We start from the raw sequence: 7,025 nt of genomic DNA on the forward strand, positions 1-7,025 counted from the left end.
GGTCCCTAACCATTTTACAAGCCTGGTTCTCTAGCCTTCCTGTCAAGTTTGTGAACCTTGAAATATCATTTCAACCCCTTATTTTCTGCTTCAATTAGTTTGTTGATTACTGTTGCTTGCAACGAAGAACCCTGACTGAAACAAAACTCTACATTCAAACACTGAAAAGGGAAGACAAGGAAATCACTTTAAAAAGTCCCTTCTGAAGATATACTGCGATGCTCACTAGAAAACCTCTCTGTTGATAAATGTATCAAAACACACTTTTTTTGATAGATTGATAAATCTATCAAAAAAAATCAAAGCGCTCAGTTCATTACTCAGTCATTTGAAGTACATCCTGTTAAATGGTATCTTTATTTAGAATATGATGTTAGGGACAAAGTATGACCCTAAGATTGGCTTTAGGGAGAGGAGAGAACGTGGGGCTACAATAAAGGAAGTTAGATAATTGACAGCAAAGGTGCTTTACAGAAATATCAATATAGAATTTCAGTAGTAAGAATGAAGAATTATACATAGTTTATACTGCTTTTGGAAAAGTTTCAATGTGCAATTAAAGGGGAAGGAGAAGAAATGGAATAGTCTGTTATTTTTGAAATTAAAATCCTAAGAAAATGGGATCCTTATGTGGTTGAAAACAGATACAGCTGGGGGAAAAAAAAACAGATACAGCTGAATAAGCTATAAGAAAAAGTAGCAATTTTTTCTTTAAATTTGTCTTTCTTAATTGTGTGATTGTGTGGAGCCTCTGTCTATGCCCATTTTGTTCCTGTCTTCTCTGTAGTTATTTGTGCCCTTCCTTCACACAATTGTCTTTTTCTTCCATACCTCTTTTTCCAGTAATTAAATTTCTCCATTGTTAGTCCTCTTCTGATCCACAGGTTCCTGTGGCCAGTTTCTCAGTACTTACCCTCCTCACCTATTTCCAGTGGGCATGTCCTGTTCTAATGAAAAAACCCCAGTGTGTGGCTCTAAAACAGCTCTGTTGGACTCATTACCTCCTGCAGTGAGCAAAATCAGTGCATCTGGGCACTGCTTAGTTCTTCTATAGACTAAAGACTTCAATACGGTTAGGACACAGTTTGCTGCCCAAAGGAGGAGTTTACAATGCTGTTTGATCCTACTGAATAAATGTTCAAGAAAAGAAATGTAAGCACACGTACATGTTTACACTCCATTTGAAATGCTCTCCTTTTCTCCCCACCTGCATCTCGCTCTGTAAGTAACCAGTGGTCTTCAGCATATGATGCTCAAGTAAAGTCCTTATTTTCCCATGAAGATCTGTAAGACTTTTTCCAGCTTAGTTGAGAGTGACCTTCACAAACAAGATGTAGTATATAAGTTTATTACTTATGATATCTACATGGTATGAAGAATTGAATAGGTAGTTGTACCATGCAGAAAAACAAGTGACCAATGACAATTAGTCATTTTATATCCATCAGAATGTAAGAATTAATATGTCAAATGAAAGCAAGTGTAGCTGTAGAAAGGAGAGAAGGTATATATTGTATTTAATTGTAATTTTATATTCTCATGTTTGTTGAAGTTTTAAAAAATACCCTATGAAGTGACTTTAAAATTTCTTTGTTCTCTTTCTGCTTGGATTGGTTTTCTTCTTTTTTTTTTTTTTAAATTTATTTTCATTTATTTTTGGCTGCATTGGGTCTTCGTTGCGGCACGTGGTCTTTCTCTAGCTGCAGCCAGCGGAGGCTACTCTTCGTTGCGGTGCACAGGCTTTTCATTGCGGTGGCTTCTCTTGTTGCAGAGCATGGGCTCTAGGCGCGTGCATGGGTTTGGTAGTTGGTGGCTCGCGGGTTTAGTTGCTCCGTGGCATGTGGGATCTTCCCAGACCAGGGATCAAACCCATGTCCCCTGCATTGGCAGGCGGATTCTTATCCACTGCGCCAGCAGGGAAGCCCTTCTTCTTCTTTTTGATGGTGTTCGAAGTGTTCTCTAAAAGTTTTATTTTAATAGTAATACAAATGAATTTTCCTATTTGTAATTTATTATTTTCATTTTCTATGTGATGTATTTTGAGGAACTGAAGCTTTTAATTTTAACATAGTCATATATATTAATCTTGTCCTTTATGGTTTGCAAATTTTGTTTCTTGCTTAAGAAATCCTTCCATATTCAGATATTTTCATGTATTTTCTTCTAAATATTTTTAAAAATTTAACATTTATAAATTCAATCCATATGGAGTGGATTTCTGGGTATAGTATATGTAGATGTCCATTTTCATTTTTTCTAAGTAAAAAATTATGTCACCATCATTAAAAATCCCTTATTTTTCTACTCACCTGCAATATTAGATAAGTTATAAATCAGTTTGGTTTATAATCTATTTCAAATTTCCATAGATCTTCCTTTGATCTATTTTTCTATCCTTGTACTCAGAATACCTGAGTGCTCTGATTCAGTAGCACTTTATAATAATTTTTGATGTCTAGTAAGACATATTGCACCACTTTTTTCTTGTTCAAGATGGGGTTGGCGATTATTGGACTATATTCTTCCATGTTCATTATAAAGAAGAAGTTTATCAAGTTTCATAAAATATAAAAACTACCTAGGGCCAGATAGTAGATAGTCTAGTCTTCGTAGACCATATGGTCTCTGTTATAACTACTCAACTCAGCTATTGTAGTGTAAAGGTAATAACAGACAGTGCGTAAGTAAATGGAAGTGTCTGTGTTCTGAAGAAAAAAAAAAAAGAAGTGCTATTTACAAAAACAGGTGGAGGGTTGGATTTGGCCTGAGGTTACAGTGTGTGCTGATGGCATTAACATGTAGGCTTGGATCCCTAAACAATGTATGACTTAGTTTTTCCTTTTTTTTCTTTTTCACTTTGTATAAATGCAATCGTAATATATTTATTCTCCTGAGACTTATATCTCTCAACATTGTTTTTCTTTCATCATATTAGTGCCTGAACCTGTAGCCAGTTCAGTCTCTTTGATGTAATGTTTTATTTAAATTCTGTTACATTTTTCTAATAGATAGGCATCATTTGATCTGTATATGTTTTCATAATACTAAGTATTTTTTCTTTCCTATTTCTATCTGCCCAACTAGTCTTCAAAATGCTAAATTGAGCCAAATTGTGACCCACTACGAGTATTCCAAAGACGTGAAACATAGTCTCAGATGAGATTTTCTATTGCATTAAAAGTGCTTCATGACATGTGAAAAAGAATGCTAGAATCTTGGATAAAATTTAGAGATTAAGGTAAAGATTAGATTATTTTATTTTGGTCCTCATTTCCTTAAGTAAAAATGTAGAAATATTTGAGTGTAACCTTGACATTTCTCTTACTTTTGGACGTATTTGGGAATTTTGTTCCCAATATATCCTAAGTATATTAAATGGGACACAATATTTATTTTCATGAGGGTTGACCAGACTCAGAAATTCTAGAGGATCCTGGTATACTGGCTGGGACTCTTTTGGATGAAACAGAGGCATATGGATGAAATTTTCAATAATCAAATGCGTTATGTAGAGAAACATACGAGAGGAATCATGCACTGCAAATCTGGGGCACACAAAGTGGTTCTTTTACCTTGGTGAGAGCACCAGGTGCTGCTTTGGGAGACACACTCAGAAAAAAGGATGTTTACCCTCTGCCTTACTGAAAAAAGACCATCAAATCCTTATTATCCTGTTGCACAGACACTTTCCCAATTGAATGGGTCCCTGGGGAGATTGCCAAATGAAAGGCTGTGTCACCACAGTAAAAGGCAGTCATTAGTATCAAGTCTTATTCTATCCCCAGATAATGGTTGACTACCTCCTCTTACCTTTGATTAAGAGTTTAAGACCTTCTCCTACTAGCTCTACTCTCTGTACTTGCCCAGCTTTCTATATTAGAGCTTTCTCTCCATCAGTCTCATCTGCTTTCAGGCTAATCTTGTTAAAGATTGTCAAAATGTTTTATATTACCTTACCCATCTGACCAGGATCCCAGTATAAATTCTCCTAATTTTTTTAGACTGAATATGTACTGCAGTGAGTAAAAAATAATACTTAAGAGAAAAATAGTTATAAAGTTATATCTGGAGACACATAGTTAATGAAGTGCGTTGTGTACCTTTATATTGAATCCTTCTGTATTTGTCTGTGTAGGTACAAAGTAATCTTCTAACGTCAGTTTATTTAGCTTATTTTCAGTTTATTTAATCTCACCTCCATTCAAACTAAGGCTTGAGTGGTAATCTTGTGCTAGTTACAGATTTTCTTTATACAAAGATGGCATATGCATCACATAATTGTTTCATTGATCCACTCCAAGTTTCAGTGAATATATTTGTTCTACTATCATGGATGATTCTCTTGTGACAGAAGAACCTATATTAAAAATAGATTGTAAAACACCTTTTTTGAAATTTCTTTCTCAAAATTTTGTTCACCTTCCTTTATCACCTTTCCCTGAACCCTATTTTTTTTTACCACCACTCTACTTTCTGCTTTGTATATTATGCTAATATATTCTAGTTATCATATTGTATGGAATTTTGATTAGGAATTGTTTATTTGTATATCTTCACTTTTCAGTAAACTCCTTTTCTGAGAATACATTCCTTATTTAACAATGCCAACAAGAAGAAAATACTTGAATTCTCATCTCAATGAAGTTGAAACGCATTTTTAAATTGTCCAGTAAGAACAGAACTCTTATCTACCCTAAATTGAATCTTGAAGTTTTTTTCACAGTCACTTTACCCTCTGTTGTATGTGAGATCAAGCCTTTTCTATTTACTCAAAATGGCTGACTAGGCTAAACATAGTGAATACCCTTGAGTATCCCCAGGGCATATGTGCCCTCCAACGCATGATTCTACTGCCAAAAAGTGACTAAACCGAATTGAGTCTGGAAATGATTTGCTGCCACATTTGACATACTTCTCTTTCAGATAACAATAAAATATACTTTGGGGAATCCTGTAGTAAGTTATGTTTAAAAAAAAAAAACAGCTGGGCTTCCCAGGTGGCGCAGTGGTTGAGAGTCCGCCTGCCGATGCAGGGGACACGGGTTCGTGCCCCGGTCCGGGAAGATCCCACATGCCGCGGAGCGGCTGGGCCCGTGAGCCATGGCCGCTGAGCCTGCACGTCCAGAGCCTGTGCTCCACAACGGGAGAGGCCACAACAGTGAGAGGCCCACGTACCACAAAAAATAAATAAATAAATAAATTAAAAAAAAAAAAAAAGCTTATAGAAAAAAAGAACCCCTTATACCTTCAGAAGTATTTAAAATGTTAAGTTCACTTCTCTAGTTTCTTAAATCAAGTATTGTATGTGTTTTTGAATTGTCAAGCTCATATATTTTGGAATCAGTGTTTTTCATAATTTAAAACTGATGCTTAGATAAATGAGGATACGATGAACAAACACAAAATAAGCATGACCTCAAAGTAATACTTTTGAAATCCTGCATTTCAGAAAAAAAGATTGTGTGAAAGCCATCTTTTCATACCTTAAAATACTAAACTTGAAGACTGCTGATGTGTTCAGATTGCAAAGGCTGAATTGAAAGTGATTTTGCTGGTCCTTCCCCCCATCCAAGCCATTTTTCACCCTTCTCTACCCTGCTCTGTTCACCAGAAGGCTCACACCTACAGGTCTTTTCACCTGGGTTCCCTTGCTTTCTGGCTTCCTGTTGATGTCAGGGATATCAGGCACTGGCAGGGGATCCCAGGGAAGGAGGGAGACATGAGTATTGTTTTTCCTCCTTCCCCCATGCTTTTGGTGGTATTTTCTGGTGATAACTGGATTTCTATAACTACTGGCACCAGAAGAATGATGTCACAGGTTTAAAGGTTGAAAGGAAAAAAGATGGAGAGCAGAGGGAAGAAGAGGCCTCTTAGTGGTGGTATGGTCAAAGAGGCGTTTTGGGGGTAAAACAAAATATTTCATTAGAATTGCCCCCTAGCCTATATGACTTTCTTGTATCGGTCACAAAAAAATCCCCATTCAAGAGGATGATTTTTCAAGAAGGCAGCTCTCTCAGAGGATATGGTACAAAAAGGCTCTTTTCCTGGTCTAGACTGATGCAGTCTGTCATGAGGGCTCAGCTTGGTGAGAGAAACATGACCTGGATTTTGATCCCCATTCACCACCTCCGCAGTGAACCTTTGTGTATTGCATTCTTACATCACTGCACCCTGGCTGCTCTGTGTCTAACATGGCTTTTACCAAATTGATTGCTGTGTGACATGAAATCTGTACCCTCTCTTCCATTTCCTCTATGAAATATTTAATAAACACCATATTGTTCAAAAACATATAAATATCTGCAAGTATTTTTTTTCTTCAAAAGGAGCTCAAAGAGGGTAATGGGGTGATAGCTGACATTTAGATTAAATAATATATAAGTAATTATGTAGACAGCTAAATCTCCAGAGTATAGAACACAAATTCTCTTATTGATGAATATGAACTGAAGCCTCAAAGCTGTGGTTACTCCCTGACATTGTAAGCAGAGCTACTAGACACATTCCCATATGCCTAGTGCACATTAGATCTGATGTCATCTCTGGTCTAAAAAGCTGTGACCAAGGAGATGGTGTCACTTGGTATAAACAAAGCCACCTAGAACTCACGTCTTCAGTAGGAGCTGGAGGTAAGGCGAGACTCTTGCTTTAGAAGGAACTACAAGCAGAGGGGCAATCAATTATCTCTACCCCATGTTGAAAGTAAAATTCCTAATAATCTCCTCACAGCCTCCCCTTTCTTTCTTGCTCCCTGTATTGACTGACTGATGCTTTTTTGAACTCTTCATATTACATAATCTCAAAGCTTCACAGTCCCTATGACTTAGAACACTTCTGAGCCCTTCTTCCTCCAGATTTAATTTCTTGCAGATGTATATCTATAGAATCTTTGTAGTGTACACTTGCCATTTTCCCCCTTTTCTTTCTGAAAATATCCAAGTTCAAATTTTCTTTCCTTCTCACATTCAGTACTGCAATATACTTACCGAGCCTAATCAAATTTCTGTATTTCTACTCCACTTTTC

Source organism: Tursiops truncatus, chromosome 12, assembly GCF_011762595.2.
Source record: "Tursiops truncatus isolate mTurTru1 chromosome 12, mTurTru1.mat.Y, whole genome shotgun sequence".
In the NCBI taxonomy this organism is placed as follows: Eukaryota; Metazoa; Chordata; class Mammalia; order Artiodactyla; family Delphinidae; genus Tursiops; species Tursiops truncatus.